Source organism: Coturnix japonica, chromosome 1 (assembly GCF_054131305.1).
Source record: "Coturnix japonica strain WE chromosome 1, WE-NBRP24, whole genome shotgun sequence".
In the NCBI taxonomy this organism is placed as follows: domain Eukaryota; kingdom Metazoa; phylum Chordata; class Aves; order Galliformes; family Phasianidae; genus Coturnix; species Coturnix japonica.
In genome coordinates this window covers 20,122,914-20,140,871 of record NC_140663.1, presented here as the reverse complement: position 1 = coordinate 20,140,871, position 17,958 = coordinate 20,122,914, and the positions used below count along the sequence as shown (strand labels likewise).

At 39.2% G+C, this 17,958-nt stretch overlaps 1 long non-coding RNA gene across 1 annotated transcript; it reads right to left on the bottom strand.

The window, feature by feature from the left end:
- Positions 1-10,868, bottom strand: LOC116652972 (uncharacterized). Its single transcript, XR_004306251.2, has 3 exons — positions 10,782-10,868; positions 2,439-2,480; positions 1-122 (listed from the first exon to the last, which is right to left on the bottom strand). It is a non-coding gene; the product is annotated as an uncharacterized LOC116652972 (long non-coding RNA).
- Positions 10,869-17,958: the final 7,090 nt, after the last annotated feature.

Genomic DNA, 17,958 nt, shown 5'->3' with positions numbered 1-17,958 from the left:
GTTTCACAACATATAGTTCTATTATTAGTGCTTCTTTAAGGAGTGACATATTTGTCTTGGGAATTTCTTCTTTGCTGTCTTTCTTTTCTCTAGGGTCCATATAGTCCAGCAGAACTGACCTACTAAAAAGGAAAAGATAGACCTAAAAATGGTGAAAATATCATCCTCATTCATACCTCTCCCTCCTGTTTATGAAAAGAACCAAAGGAGTAAAGGAACTGCAGGGAGTTTTAGTCCCCTTGTCATGGGCAGATTAGGATTATAATGCATTTACTGGAATCACCTTCGTGTTAAAATTATAGAGGACAAATCTCCACACTAACAGCATTCTATTGCACCCACTCATTTTCTAGAAGCAGTAAGAGATTAAATGTGCAACAAAATTTGATTCAAATATAAATAATTTCAACTTTCATGACGTTAACAGTTAGAAAAAATATTTTTGCTAACAAAATTGGTTTTGTTTCACAGATTTCTCCCCTTTCCTTGTAAACATCAATCCCTCACAATACTGAAAATAAGTTATAAGAGCAAAAATTGTAAATAACAAAGACTAAGTTTATTAGAATCATAGAATCATAGAATTACCCAGGTTGAAAAAGACCTTGAAGATCACTAAGTCCAACCGCGGCCTAATCAGTACCCTAACTCTAACAACCAAGCTGGCGTCTCCACGATACAGCAGCTGGAATGCAAGTTCCATTTCAGATCACACACCTTCTCCAGGAATGGGCCCATCCTTCTGATGAATAGCTCCTCCATTATCCCCTAAAGGCTCTCAGTGTTTTCCCCAGAGAGATCTTATCCCCATAATTCTACTGCTTCCTCCTTGCACTGCCCTAAAGCCTGTTTTTATTTCCCAGAGATATTTTCAAGCTGAGGTAGGCACTGACATAAACAAATAAAGAAGTCATACTAATCTCTTCTTCTTTCTACACAGCATGAACTTTCCACCTCCAAACTTGTTATGCAAATTTGCACTGAAATCTCTTTTTCCCTTGTTCTTCTCCAAAACATGTAGTGTTCTTGTATGATAATTGGCTCTAAATCATGGTACACTGGGCTAGAAGATTGAATCATCTTGTAAATGGGACAGTGCCTGCTCTGCTTTCCCATCCATGTAGCTATGGAGATTCCTTTCACTCCACCATCTAGAAGAGTACAGCACAGATCATAAGCAGCTCTCCACTGAGGGAATATAAGGACCACAACCAGGATCTAGACTACAAAATCTGATGCCATAAAGATTTTCCCTTTTTCTGTATTTTGTTATGTCAGTTTTAGAATCTGGTTTCTTATCCTTCTAGCCAATTCCATCTACCCAAGAATTCACCTAGGCTCCTGGCACATAAAATGATTCTTTCTTGCTACACTTTTAAAAGTACTTTCGTACCCCATACATAACCCATTAAACATCATATAAGCAAGGCACATTATCTTTCTATGTAATAGGCAGTATTTAGAATTAAACTCTGGTATATCTAAAAGCACAATGTGAGAAATCATACAGCCACCACATATACGTGAACACATTTTAAATCCATATATGCACATACATATGTATATGCACTCATGCCCTATGTCTTCATCTTCATGAAAGCATTAAAATACATCCAGAACACACACACTGGAGTATAAAAAGTGTATTGGAAATCAGTGTTCCACATAAATTGTTCAGTAAGAGTGTAAGGATTAAAAGCTTCATATCATGTTTATAAAATCCAATCATTTTGTCTCTGCTCTGCGCATCCCATATCATAAGATAATGAATAGTTCCATAGCAACAAAAGTCTACCACTAAACCATTGCCTTGATTTCAATTACTGGACAGAAAGAACACATAAAATAGAAATAGCAATTCTAAACAATGATATAAATAGTCTGATCCAGAGTACATTTTTAATCTGAAAATTAATATGTTTATAATTTTATCATTGAGAAGCAGAATATTATAGTTAATTAAATAATGCTGTCTTTAGGTCACAACTTAAATATCATGTAAGCAATAATAAAGTCTTTGAACCAAGGCATTGCTTTAACATTGATGCAGAGTTCCAATTGCTAACGGCTCTCACACTATCCAGCAAAATACAAGGAGGGGTCCAGCTGTCAGGAACATCAAGAAGGGATCAGCAGTGCGTATTAACTGACTTAAAAGAGAATTCTTTGTCTACTAAAAGAGATTTTAATAAGCTATCAAAATCAAGGCAGATGATGCAATTCAATTTGTTGCTAATCAAAGTAACAAAGTAAGAAAATACCTGTACTCAAATTAATTATAGAAACATTTTCTCTCTCTCAAATATTAGAAATCAAATCACATTTCCAAATAACTAAATAACAAATTGTTCCTTTTAGCAAGAGCACACTGTTTTTCTGATGCGAGGTCTGACAGTTTACATGTTAGTTTCCATATGCACAAAAAAACTGCTACTCACTTTCCTCACAGCAAAATCCTTAGAGATTCAAGAGGCAGGGCACTGGAAGCAAAGATACATGATAAATACATAGTTAAATATATCTCATGTGAGAACCTTGAAGCATTTGGCCATCTCTCATCTGCACCTTTTCCTAAAATATGCATCTTTGTATTACACTCAGTCTCTCCTCTGGCTACAAGACTTGAAAAAGCATAAGCAAATTACTATTTCAATTGCAGTCATTCTGTTGCCTTGAGATCCAGGGGGTCCAGTTCTCAGTTACAGTTATATCCTTTTCACCACTTTGCAATGCAGCGAGCTTCTACAACCATGAAAGTGTGTACACATGACCCCACCCCCTGAGAATGACCTTTGCCTAATGTCCCAGAGCAGGACCAAGACAAACAATCCCAAGCATCCCTCTTCCCACTGCCACGGGGAGACAGTGCAGGCTGTGGCAGGAGGCACAGGAGTGTGCCAGGAATGCATACAGAGCATCATGATGCAGAGTTGTCACTTAGTTTCTAGGCTTCATGCAGAATAGTTTATAAATTTACAGCATCCTTGAAGATCTCCAAGAAATAAAAAAAAAAAACAAACAAATAAACAAAAAGCAACCCAACAGATATCATACCTTACACTGACAAAAGCATCAGTGGTATTTTATTTGCAAGTTTGAGGCTTTCACTGTGCTCCTAAGGGGATAAAAACACAGCATCTATTCACTAGAGTTTTTCATAGCTTCCTGGTTATTTCCCAGAGCAGGATAATATACAGTATTTTGGTCTAAATCTGACTGCATGTCATAAAGCTTCAGGAGAGAACTTTGCCGGAGATTAGAATTAATTAGAAGTGTTTGAAGCGGTGATTGTTTTCAATATTGCACTTAACAAGGGAATTCAAACATCTGGAAATTTCCATTCAAACTGAGGAATTTCAGTTCAGCAATAATGAAAATGCTTCTTTTATTTTGAGCTATTACCAGTATTTCAAAATAAATCCAATTCATCTTCTACATAACTGCTTTTAATGTAATTTTATAAAGTGATAAATATCCGTTTTTGAAACTTGGGATAATCATGGTAAAACTCAGTAAAAATAACTCAAAGTCCTGAAAAGTTTAGGTTGACCAAGGCATGTTTATATTGAAAAACAAACCTCAAGACAGTAGCAGATGTGTATTTTAAGGGGCACAGGACTTAAAATCATGAGAGACTGTCTCTAAGGCAACTGTCCTTTCTGGCAGGATGAGGTTTATCCCATGCAATTCCTCCCTCACACAAAGCTGGGGGATTGGATAGGCAGCCAGCAAGTGAGCTGCTGTGTCAGCAGGGAGAGTCGCCGTCTCCAAGGTGCACCATACTCCACCGAGCTCTGTCCAAACGTAAGGATCTCCCAGGACAAAGGTGAAACCCAGATGTTCTGCTTCAGCTGCTGTAGGGAGACGTGCAAGAGTGAGGTGACCCTGTCTAGAAGCATTTGCTATGAGAAACTTAGAACTGGAAAGGAATGTGAATTGTAGGGAGGGGAGTCAGAAAGGAATAATCTTTACACAATGACAGACATCTGTGTAATTTGCCAAAAACCCACAAGATTTTTCCCTTCTGTGACAGGGAAGGATGTTACTTCCTAAAATATGTCAACAGGCGAGATTTCTTGCCAACTTAAGGACAGCAAATTATTACAGAAGCAATTAGGAAAAAAACTATTTCCAGTACAACTTGATATATTGCTCCTGCATCTAGTGAGATCCCTGCGCTGCCGTTTCAGCAGCTCTTCTCAGCAATGCAGAGTATTTCCACTTGATGGCACCAAATTTTTTTTTTTCCCAACTTCAAACAATCCTCTAACAAAAGAGATGCTGGATTACAAAGAAATAATCGAGACAAATGAGTGCTTTTCTTTCTGAGCACATTTCTTTTCTTAAAAATCTGGAGGTTTGTTGTTGTTTTGTTGTTGTTTTATAAGGAATACAGTGAATTTGTTGCCGTGGCTTTGTCTCTTCTATTTGACCATGACCACGCAGTCATTTGAGCTACTTGCTTTTCTTCTTTGCTTAGAGTGTATCTCCATTCAGTGAAGGTTGTGTTATCATATTGTTATAAAGTAGGCTCCTGAATATGGATGAATCATGAATTTTAAAGAGAACTTTGTTTCTGTCCCTGTCTTTGAAACTTGTCATTTGCTTATCTTAAAATTTAAGGGCACTCATACAGATTATCACAAAATAAAAGGCAAGTTTTTAAGGGCTGAATATTAATTTTGACTCATACTCTATACTGTCTGTTGCTTTTCAATAGTAATGTCTGATGAGCAATTCTCAATAGATTAACTACTATAAAAACAACTTTGATAAACTTTACTTGTATGTTATATGTAGGCAGTAGAAGTGTAAACAAACAAAAATGTAGTTTAAGTAGTTGTCCAATTCTTGGAGATTTCACAGGCTTTAGACAACATTCAGCTTCCTGTACGCTGTACCAGATAACAACAGATTAAGTACAGGATGATATCAGATTAGAGTAAATATCCATTTATTGTTTCTCATCTCATCTCCCAGCAATAAACCATGTAAGGCAGAGCCCAGTCCTGTGTCTGCATGGTAGCTGCCTGGGGGGTTACCCTCCCTCACCCAGGTTCGTGATTAAGCCTCCTGGATACAGCAGTGACATAAACTATGCACACAACTATTTGTTGTGGTTCTACAGGTGCAAACTAGCATTGTAGCTGTGTGTAGGGAAATCTGCCCCATTTCTTCCAGCAAAACAGAGAGTACAGTGCAGCACTGGGACTGGGAAGGACTGGGGGAGTCCTGACCAGAAGAGGATAGAAAGGCAGGGACAGATCAGAGTCCTGTGCATATCCTCATCCAAAATTAGGACATCAGTTAAGGGTTTCTAAGACAGAAGGCAACCCAAGAGTCTTCTGCTACAGACTGCATTTATTTTCAATAGAATTTGTATGAGTAGAGTCTACAACGAACCTTCTATACAAAGTTTCATGTATGCAAAATGATTAGAATATGCTGCTGTTACTGGGCAGGTCTAAATCAGCTGCTCTGTGCAAAGCTAGGCAGACTTTCCCCAGATATATGACAGCTACTTTGTGTCTACTACAGAGCTGGCCTGTGCCCCTGGGCAGTCGCTTACATGTGCAGGTACTCAGCACAGCTGGAGCTGCCTACTGCCATGACTAGGCTGCCAGATGTCACAGTGGGTAACTCAGCTTACAGCAAAGAGGACTCCTTTGGAAAAGCTTCATCCAAGTAGCTCTCCACCTCTTCTGCCACCTGCCCTCAAGTTTTAAACTGTTCACAGCAGAGTCCTTAGTTGGCTTCTAAAGAACTCTATTGGTCACTGATGTTAAGGGATTATACAATTCAATCTGTTCATCTAGCTCCAGCTTACCTACCTATGATCTGACTGATTTCCTATGTCAAAAGTATCTTTCAGCACTAATTTCCACAGTTTCTTCTGTGAGAAAGCAAACCACTTGCCCAGCCCTGGTTTCCAACGGGAAGATTTTCACACAATCTTAGCTCCATTTGAAATGTAAGCTTGCAGTCAAAACCCTCTCTTTGAAGATATGAACATTTCAAGTAGCTAGGGTTCTTGGGCCAGGACCTGAACTCAGCTGCTCAGGTTAATTCGTCTCATAGGCTGGCCTTCCTCCCTAGAAGAACAGCATGGAAGAAAGTCCAATACAGAAAACATGGAAGCACTTTTCATGGAAATACAGTTACTGTTTTAAACAAGTCTTTTATCATTTCTGCCTCATCACATATTACAGCTAACTACTGAAACAAACAAACAAACAAAAGCCATTTTTTTTTAATTTGATTTCATGTTCTTGCTCTATAATTTTGTCATCCAAAATCCAGGAAGAAAACTCACTAACTCCAGTGCAGTGCTAAAATTTCTTCCCTGCAAATTTCTGTCACTGAATTACTACATGATGTTTATAGTGTTTAATTTTCCATTAGAAATTGGAAAGAAAGGAAAGAAGGCAACGGAGTCAAGGAAGGCAGGAAGTCAAGGAAGGCAGGAAGTCAAGGAAGGAAGGCAGGAAGTCAAGGCAGGCAGGCAGGCAGGCAGGAAGGAAGGAAGGAAGGAAGGAAGGAAGGAAGGAAGGAAGGAAGGAAGGAAGGAAGGAAGGAAGGAAGGAAGGAAGGAAGGAAGGAAGGAAGGAAGCTGCAAAAAGAGCATGAGCCTCCTTTCTGGCTTGTTACACAGGTTGGAAAATGCACAGTGTGATCATCACTAGCCAGAGCTTTATTAGACGTGAGAAATAGCATCTGGAAGCAATGCTTGTCTTTTCCTTAGCGAAAGAAAACATCTGGCACCACAGCTTCTTCCCACACCACTTGGAGTACCTAGAGTCCAGCCCAAAGCTCCTCCACTTGCAGAGCTCCTCCAGCGAACTCCAGTCCCAGCACAACTCCACTTCTGTTCTACACTGGCTTAGTCAGCAGCTGTGCCTCCCCTAGGATAGAGGTCTAACAGCCAAATTTGTTTTTCCTGGGCATGTTTATCTCACTTAATCCCCTAATTTTCCCTTCTAGAATAGAGGTTAGTCATGTTACTGTTAGCTCACAATTAAACCAGAAGTTACTAATCCCCAAAAGAAAACTTTTAATTACTCTTTCCCCTCTTGTATTCCAACGACCACTTTTGCCTTTTATACATGATTTGTCATATTTTACTGTGGTTCCACCTAAATGTTTTATCCCCTCATTTTTATCACTGAAAGTTATTTAAACTTAGAGTCATGAAACAAACATGTATGCCAATGCCAAAGAGTTCTTCCGGGCAGGCATCCCACCCATATACTGTTGCTTCTTGTGCATGACAAGGACTCGATGTGTAATCACAGCTGATGGTGTGAAACTTAGAAAACTACAGTTTCTGTGCTTAGATTTTAGATGATTCTGGCTGCTTTGCTCATTTGCTGTACAAGGATATTTTTGCCCTGATTGTGGTAGCCCCACTCATATCTGGGTGCCACACTAGACTAAGTTCTCTAAGATACACATTTTATGCCATTCTGCATCTGTGCTAATTACAGTGGCAGAAGCCAGACTTGGGCCAACACCCAGCATGTTTTGCTTTTCCCAGGTGAGAAAACAGCTGATGTTTTCCAAGGCCAATGCAGAAGCCCAGCACATGGCCCTGTGGAAGGTGTAGGAGCTGGGGCCCTGAGACAGGCACAAGCCAGGGTGCAGGCCTGCTTACTACAACTGTGGGTTGTTACCAGGCCTTCCAGTGCATCCCTCCACGGATCTCCATCAGTGTAAGCTGCCTCACTGAGATGCTAATGTACAAGCAGAGATAAATTATCCAACACTGGCTTTTGTGCAAGATAATGCCAGAAATGTGTTCTGCAAGGACTTCAAAGAACGGAAACTGCTGAAGAAGCTGAACTAAGTGGAAGGAGTTAATGGTGTTAATCTGTGCAGGATCTGAAACAGCTAAGTGGCTGGCAATCCAGGAAGCTGCTCACTTCTGAATGGTATTGGGCAAAAAGATAGAGATATCAGAGGAGCAAGGTTCTCAAGTGGCAAGTTCACTGAAGCAGAGAGGAATAATCCAGATAGGTTGTTCATGCTGTTTTGGTCTTACTGTTTTGTCAAGAAAAAGAAACCTTATACAAAGAAGTGTTTTCTATGAGAGAAATCAGGAACCCACAGAGGCAGCTCTGTACATGAGTAACCCAGTTATACCTATTTCACTGGTAAATGTGACATGATGATGACTAAGACCACAAGAGGATGAGACTCGAAAGAAATACAGAAGAGAAGAGATTACAGAAATATTCACTAACATCAATAATATACGTATGAAGCAGAAAGATATTAACAAGCGAGTAATTATGCACAAAATGCATCAGTACATCACCAGACATTCCATCTTAGAAACTGAAGCAATCAGCAAAGATATTACAGAGTACTTTTTACAGTTGTGTATTACATCAGGGAGGAAAGGAATGTGTAGCACTATAGACAACGTGACACAATGCAAAGCGTCTTACACAAGCATCCCCCACTGACAACAGAAACAAGTCATAGAAGGCACACAACTGAAGAACATCTCCAAAACCAGTAATGCAACAGTAGTGAATATATGTTCCCTTTGCCTTCTATACAAGCTAAGAACTCTATTTTGGGTACAGAACACACAAATATATGAACAAATCCAGAAAATAAATAAGTAAATAAATAAATAAATAAATCTTGTGACTTTTAAAATGAATGCTGCAATGCAAATAAGCTCTTGAGAAAGAAGGTAGAGTTTATCCCATACCATGAGATTACTATGTTTTGGAAAATGTGATTTACAGGATCTATAACACAGAAGGCACAGAAAGAAAATATGAACAGCACCTTTGTGCAGAAAGACTTGCCTGCAAAGGAGGCACATGAAGGCTGATACATTTATTGAAACTTTTACTAGGAAAGGAATGTAAAAGGGTGTCTCACAGCTCAGAAAGAAAAGAGGGGAAAAAAAGTGTGAAAAGAACGGGTATTGATATTAAGGATAATAATTAGTCATGGCATTTCTGAATGCCATCTATTTTCTGAGGAATGCATAATATATGGGTGGAGTTGGGTAACATGGTCGTGCGCCTTCCAGCAACCCATAGGAATGTGTTCTTTGGCCAACTTTATTTAGCTAAGTTAGCTTGAATACTTATGACTATAGGCAGGTATCACCAGCTGGTAACCACCAAGTTAGTAAATTAATTAATAAAGAAGGCAAAACTGAAGCACAACTAAAGCACATTTCATGCAACCAGTTTTAGAAGAGATGAATCATACTCTACAAATGCTTTTTCTGTCCATAATGGGATTCTGGACATCGGTAAACAATTAGACTATAAATGCCTTCTATTAGGGAAGATTAATGTCACACAAAGCACAGAAAAGCATTGCTTTCCAGTTATCCTCCATATCTGTTGAGCAGACTTATTGAACGTAATGTATGTATTTGTACCACTTGTTTAGTTTGAATTTTCTTTTGCTGTGAGCAGTTTGACCCATGACAACATAATAAGATAGAATCAGTGACATTAAGTACCAGGAATTTGAGTCATTAAAATGAGTATGGAAAAATACTTTCTAAATAGTGACATAAAAGTAGTATGGCTGCAACCAAATTGCTCATGGGGGACAGTCTCCAGCCTTGCCCTGAAATTAGTTGCTTGGCACATGGTAGAAGGCGTTGGTGACAGACTAGCAGTTAGGTAGCATGGCTGAGTTTCAGAGCCAAGAGGGTTCCCAAGCTCTACCTACAATAGTTCTGAAAGTAGTCAGTGCAACCACTCCAATAGTAAGGACAGGATCTGCACTGAGTCTTGCATTTCCTAAGCTTGAGCCTATGTCTCCATTGGGATATTATTTCTGAGCAGCCACTGATGCTGCAGACGTCCTGCAAGCCAAGTGCTTCTGAGCAGGGTCCCTGAACCAGGGATTCAGGCTGGGGTGGTGACAAGACACAGTTACCTGCCTTTGAAAGGAATTAATGAAGCCCCAGAAGGAAAGTACTTTAATTCAGGTTTGGATGAATATGTGCATTTTTTTTTTCCGTGTGGGTGTTTGTGTCTAGGGGGTAAGGAAGAATTAATTTCTTATGCAAAATGAAATTACGGGGAAAAATAAGTTGTTAATCTTGTGTTTTCCTGAAAACCTCCCACTGAATTTCAGGTATTTGCTTTCAATTACCAGTCCTGTCCTGTCCCTCTCCCTCCCCCTGTTCCCCTCCCCCCCTCCCCCCCCCCAAAAAAAAACACAACAAAAACAATTGCTTAAATCTCTGTCCTTCACAAATGAATCACTGAGCAAAGACTTATTTAGTTCAATTGGATTTCACAGAGATGACAGGCTCTGTCAGTGACTTTAACAATGAAGGTTTTCTCCTACGTCTAGTTTTATATGCCAAGTTTCTTTGTGCTTCAACACAGCCTTAGACACAATCCCTGTAATTCCAGTGCAAAAGTCTAACTCTGGTGCAGGGAGGGATCTGCTATGTATAATTTATAACCAAAACAGGTGCTCCAGTCACCCAGCTAATCATTAAGAGGAGTTAAATGAGTATATAATTCAAGGATATCTTGTAATGACCCACTTTTGTCTTTAATATGGACGAATATAAGATGATAGCATTAGTGGTCTGTTTGGGATTTAAATCAAAAAACAATACAATTTTGAATTCCATCTGTCTTCCTTGACAACAAGTTCCTTCGGTGGTGTGAAAATGGTTCAGGATAGAAAAGCCAATACCAGAACACTTTCCCAGCTAGTAGATATCAAAACCCTTGCATGTTTTCTTATGACAAAGATCAGTAAAACAAAGAAACAAAGCCAACCGGGACGTGCTGCTTCCTCACAGGGATCCCACAAATCTCAGTCTTGGCTGCGCCCATCACAAAGTCTGCACACCACGGCATCTGGCCCTGGAAAGCACAGAGAAGAACTGAGTTAGATTCTTAGGCCATTGAGTCACATTTGAAGCCTATTCCCTTTTACTGGATAATAGCCTATACAATATATAACCAGAAAATTGGCAGCTTCTTTACACTGCTATTAGTGTTAATAGCTAATGAACTATAAAAGTGACAGGGTTGTTTTTTTCCCCCAATTGATTAATTTAAATTTAACCTTAATTTGTTTAGATCTCACTGAGAAGCCGCTACCTTATTCTGAGCTACAACTGTTGCAATTAGCAGAAGTATCCCACTGTGAATATAAGGCTGATTGCATGCTATGCATCTATTGTGGGATGACACTGCTTAGATGCCTATTGAAGAGATCAGACAACTAACTCCAAAAATACAGGATTATCTGCAAATATTTAGTCAGCAGCATATTTTGAAATGGACTGCTTCCATTTTGAAAAACATATGCATGTTTTATAGCATGGTAACCTGTTGTGAGTGGAAAATATTGTGTGCCTTACTTATTACACCCAGTGTTTACAAGACACATTTGTACAGCTATGAACAAAATGTTTACTCTTTTGTGATACATTTCTGTTTTCCTCTCTTTATCTTCAGAATTCTTACCATTGCCTTCTAACATGGCATCTCAGCAGAGCAAGTAGATTTATAATGAAGATGTAACACTTGCGGGAAATTTGTGTCGTCTTAAAGCAGTACAGGAGCAAGGGGAGGAGTGTGTGTAAATGGTTCGTATTGCTGCTTTGATGTGATGTGATTTCATCGTTGGGAATTCTTTTTGTTGATGGAAGTGAAGTTTGTGAAGTTTAGGTGACAGATCTTCATAAATGTATGCTTTCATAGCAATGTAAATAATATTTCGGCATATTTCTATTATGAGCTTTCAAACACCATTATCTCACACTGGTGCCACCTTCAGCGGATGGCAAATTCTAAGACACTTCTGTCTAAGCTTTTAATGAAAATAAACTATTTTATTAAAAATACTAGATTGTTTTTCATTATTAGATAAACCCTAAGAAGGGGTTTTTTAAAAAAAAATCTGCGTCTAAGTTGTAAAGACCTTCTGTTGCTCATGCTGAAGAATTAATTCTTACAAGAAAATAGAATACTGTAGGGCATCACCAGATCTTTAAAAACAGTAACAAAGTAAAATTCTGTGATACTGGAGAACATCCAGATCAATTGGGGTTAGTCCTGAAGGCTAAGAAAGCCACATGTGAATGGAAAGTCATTAGTGAAAAATAAGGTCCTTTAAATTATATTTGACTTTTCTAGATTCGTGATAGTTCAGGGTAATCACCCACCAAAAGCTGTGTTATCTGACTCAAGGGAGAGAGATTTTTTCATGTATTGTACTAGGATGTAAATTCCACCCTCAATAAGAGAAGCCCCTCCAGAAACAAACAAGCAAAAAACATCAACCAAAAACAAACAAACAAACCATGACCACCACAACAAAAAACATCTCAATCACAACTCCAGACACCATCCCTATTATCAGAACATTATAAATTCATGTTAGCTCTTCAATATCGCAGCGTGGTAGAAGTTCTGTTGTACAAGATGAAGGGCCACCAAACTACAGTCCTTCATTGCACATGGCTCACAAACCTTACACGTGCAGCTGCTATGCTGAGGAGATATAAAAAGACTCAAGAGTGAAGCACTGCTGATACATGGCCTGCTGATTAGTTCCATTCCCCAGTGGTGGGAAGAGGCAAGAAAACAGGTGGTGTCTGCAGTCACTGCCATCAGCTCTTCTAGGTCTCAGCTTCACACCTTATCCAGCCCCAGCAGTCTCAAGACCACTGTGAGACTACTCCTAGCACTTCTCTCCTCTTGGCTTCCCAAGGATAAGGTAGGGGGATGATGGCTCTCAAACATTTGAAGAGGTTGACAGGTAACCAAGTGTCAAGAAGGTTGTCTGCATTTGTTGCGGATGTTTCAGAGATAAAGCAAGAAGTATTCCCTTCTGTGTGACTTCACACAACCCACATTTTAAATATATGTGGAAAATATGGATAGTTTTATGTAGCTAAATTTGCTTATGCTGGCCTTGGTTAGGTAAACTTACTCACTCCCCAAGGACATTATTTTCACATACAATTTTCTGGATATCAAAAATAAATTTATCTTGAACAAAGAGGGCTTTTGTTTTGGTTTGGTTTTTTAAAGCAAATGAAGGACAGGCTTCCTGATCATTTCAAACTGTTGCAAAGTTTTAACAACTCAATGAATTCAAATTAATTCTGAGTATTTCTTTAAGAGATAGCAGAACTTCCCTTGAATTTAGTTTTTCTTCGCTGCAGAAGCCACAACCGTTGTGATCCCTCAGCAGCGCTAATAACTAGAAATAGCAACTGCTTTGGCACTACCTGCAGCACTTACACCTTTATGGGTCAGTCTATCCAGGCATTTAGCTTCTCTGTAAAGTCTTCTTGTCAGTATACAGACACAACCACAAGCTCCCAAAAGTTTTTTCATCTTGCACTAAGGAGTCTTAAAAGGTAGCTGTTTTCAAACATGAGTTAAGACTGATAATGAAATGTAACAAATGCTAGAATTAATTTCACCCAGTATATAAAAGCACTTGGTCTAAACAATACAAGATGGAGTGTCCAAACCCAAGGAGCAAGTTGAAAACAGGCAGGTCATGTTAAGTGAGATCACTTTCCATCTCTCTTCTATGGGCTAAGACACTCTGAAGCCAGGCATGCAAAATGTAGAACAACCAGCAACTACAGCACATACTCATGAAGCAGCAGGAATGGGATTCCACACCTGCCTCCGAGTCTGTTTGGAAACAGCACATCCACCTCAGCTTGGTCTCCTCTGAAAGCATGACCTAGGAGAGAAGATGGAGTCATTTTTGCTTACCGTTCTGCCAGCCCCATCAATATCGTCACATTCAATGCAAGCCAACTAGAAGGCAAGAAGATTGCTTTCACTCCACAGCCTAGGGGTGAAGACTCTCTCCTAGGATCCAGATGCTGGGGCTATGACTCTATCCAGCCAAGTAAGGTACAGCTCCTCACCCTCCTGCTGTAGTGATAAGCTACTTCACCACCAAGATCTGATGCAAATAACACAAACGCTAACTGCTTTCACTGGGATTTTCTCCCGATCTCCCAGAATTAACAATGGCTCCAGACACTGGATTTCCTAGGAGACTACTAGAAGAAAGCAAACTACGTGCAAGGAAAGACATATGTGACACAGGAGGAACTGAGTCTCTTTTTCAAGCCATTACAGACACTTACGTCTCTTCACAGACTGCACAGAAGAGATAGAAATTTATGTTCATTTGCTCTCTGTTAAGATATCCCAACTTCACTGTATGCATTACCCAAGGTAGGCAAATTGACTGGACTCACAATGCTTTGAACAAGACTGTTCTGAATGGAAGACTGCTCAAAAGAAAACAGAGAAAATAAATGACTCACAACTGAATTATGCCATGCAATGTTCAGCAACTACTTGACTTGGAAAAAAAAAAGGGGGAGATACCTTCATTGGACACTAGGGTGAAAAAAACCACCTTTCAAAAGTACTGGGGGATGGGGAGAGGCAGAGGAACAACTGAATAAACAACACAGAATTAAAAATTAATTCCCAGAATCTAAAATAACAAACAGTTATGGACTGGTGAATGCATCTGAAATTCCTGTTAACAATGTTTAAATGATTTCTATCTGGCAATAGCTTGCTTGAGCATACGAAGCATCCAAATCAATAAAAAAATAATCCAAATAAAAGCAGATGGATCTCTTACAAAATAACAGTACTGGAAAGCTGTAATTAGGACAATTTAGTGCCACAGACCTAAGATGCAAGGCAAATCTCTAATTTTCTCTCTCGTGCTACAACTATTTGTCATTTATGTGAAGAGAAGCAATCAAAGCAGGAAAGACAAAAAAAAGAACCAACAAAACAATGTGACTTTATAGCACCGGGCCCAGCCCAGCAGGTTCTTCCGTACTCTTAAGCTGGTTGTCTATGGTTTCATAGAATTGTAGAATCACAAAATTGCTCAGGTCAGAAAAGACCTTAAAGATCATCAAGTCCAACCACAACCTAACCATACTACCTTAACTCTAACAACCCTCCACTAAATAATGTCCCTGAGCACCACATCCAAAAGCAAATTCCTCTTGAAGCAACAATTTCTTTTGTACAGATGTTTTATCAAAGTCTCCCTGTAAATCTCTACAGAGTTATAAATGCTGATTTGCTAAAATTATTTCTATAAGAAAGATTCATTAAAAAATGTCTAATAAAGTGGCACCCTCTGCAATTAGTACAGAGGAAGATATAAGTTAAATATAGTAAACATAGCTCAGCAGTGATGTACTCCTTTGCCTACATAAATTACAGTAGCCCTTTGGCCCCTCCAACTTCCTCTACAAGTCAGCGTAATGAGCAACAACACTCAGCATCAGGGATGGTTTAGAACAATTTCTGACTGCTTTTTCAAGAAATATGAGTTCCGTGTTCAGGTGATTCAGTCCCTGCTGCAGTTATTATCCTTACACAGTTTAACACTGTCACACAAATTGCAAGAGTGCACTGCATTTCGGAAGACTTGTGAGAAGAAGCACACTCCCTCAGAAACAGAAATACTGTTTATAGGAGAGGGTATCTTGGCTTCTTACAACTAGCAAATCTAAAGTTCTTACAATTAGCAATCTAAAGTCCTATGAGTTCGTTGTCTGCAATCACAATTATTACAGGTTGTCCACAAAAGTAATTATGAATTTGTTTTGGTCTTTACCTATTTTTTCCAGTCAGTGCTGCTGTCTCTCTTCAAATCGGAGTCAAATGTCCCCAAACACTGAAAAACATCATCAAATTGGCTTCTCGTTTCTCCAGTTTCACTGAAGACAAAAGCATCAGTGGGCAGAAAAAAGCGCTGGGCCCCAACTTTTAATATTCAGTTAAAGTAGCCTGAAGGATTTTAAGATCATATCCCTATTTATGATGTGCAGAGTAATGTATTTCCTGGCAAGCTTGAAAGAAAAAAAAATAAAAAAAATTATTAAGTAATTACTGCATTCCTCGTAAGTACTTCTGATACCTTATTTTAGGATGTTACTTCTTTCAAATCTAGCAGGTTAAAAAAAATAGAATAATCTCTTGCATTTTCTGGTGAACGGAGAAATAGAAACAATATAAAGCTGTGTTTTTTCCTTCTGAATATATTGTGGTTCAGGTTTTGTTTAACTTCATCAGAAAATAATTTCTGTCACAAAAGTTTGTTCAGAAAAAGGAAATATTCATCTGAAAGTCTTTATCAGCCAAGGGTTTTTCATTATTGCAACTGAGAAAGCTCTTGTTAAAGACTGTTTCACACACAGAATCATTCAGAATGACCCAGGTTGGAAGGGACTTCAAGGATCACGAAGCTCCGACCCCCCCTGCCTGGCAGGGCCACCAAACAATTATTAAACTTATTTCCCCCTAAGCTGAGTTAGACAAAGTTTTTGCATGGACTTATCAACTGCTCAGATGTTTCGTGGTAATATCAAGAGGTTAACACATATTTTAGAAATATTTTGTCAAGGTTTATTTCTCGTCTCTGGTTGTACTTAATTCCTCTGAGCTGAAGTACCCTAAATCAAGGTTTCTCTCACATGCTGTGTCCATCTGCAACTGAATCCTGATGTTCCCCCCTGAAAAGAAACATTTATTCTACCCATGCAGCTGCAGATAAGCTGCTTGCACTTGTATTTTCAAAGTATCACTTTTTCCATCAGAAATAAAACTTAAGATGTATTATTTCTTGTGTATATATAAAGAAATGCATAGAAACAGATCATCTAAGTTTTAATTGTTCAGTAAATGAAGAAGATTTCTTAGTAATCACACAATAATGGCGCTGAAACATTAGTCGTCTGAAGGGCAGAAAGGTAGGAGAGCTTTTTTTCACTTTCCACAGTCACTGTGCCTAATCAAATATGCAGGGATTCAATCCCAGCAGTGACGGAGCAGTGCAGACATTAAACAACTTCTATGAAAGCTGTAAAGGAGGACAGAAAATAGACAAAGCTCACCCTTCATCACAGTATGTACTTGGTGCGGGTTGCACTGTGACACGCGACCCTACAGCAACAGATCCAACCTGGAGGCTCTTGCTGCAAGCAGAAGGAAACCCGGTGGGATATGGAGCTAGAACCACCACTACTAAAAGCTGAAACTCCACTGCCATGTTAAGTGGCAGCAGCTTTCTTGCCTCTGGTTTACAGACACTGCCCAGCTGAGCTGTCCTGGAGCTAAACTGTGACCACATGCCTCCATTTCAGCTGGCTCCAGGTGGACCCACATGCTTTCTTTCAACCCTCTTTTGCCACCACTGTGGTAATGAAGGGGAGAAAAGAGTGAAAAATAGCAAAATCAAAACCAAAACAGTCTTCTGATTAAATACTATCCCAAATCCATTTTGAGTGCATTGAGATACGCTGGATGATACGAGAGATGCTGTTTAACCATTTGTGAGCAGAAATATGGTTTTGGGTAGCTACTAAAAGGCTTTGTGTTTAGCTTACTTTTCAATATGCATGGATATATATATATATATATATATATATATATATATATATATATATATATATATATATTAATTAGCAAACAAAGTTCTCCCTCTCCCCTTTTTGCAGGGAGAGGAAGGGGCTGATTGCCAGTACAGCAGTAGTAAGGTGAAGCTGGTAACATTCATCTTCAGAAATAACTCTGTACCTGACTCTGCAAGATCCTGCTGTTGATGCATTTTATTTTTTACAGTGATGGACACACAGCTGCTTTGGTAATTCTGGTCACTCTTCAGGCACGGGGTACTTTCAGCTTTGACACATATTAACATAATCGTAGCATCTCACAAGCACAGAAGAATTCTCTGCTCAGTCAAATTTGAGAAAACCTGGGTGGGGAGTAGAGGGCAACAGCTCTTCCTCCACAAGGGCTCTCAGCTCCAGCAATCCATAGGCACCAGCCTCATCTCTCTTTTATTCAGTATTAAAGTGAAGTTATTGTGATTGATAGAGTGACAGGCTACAGTGTCCTTAGGATGCTAATGCTCAGCTCTGCAGCT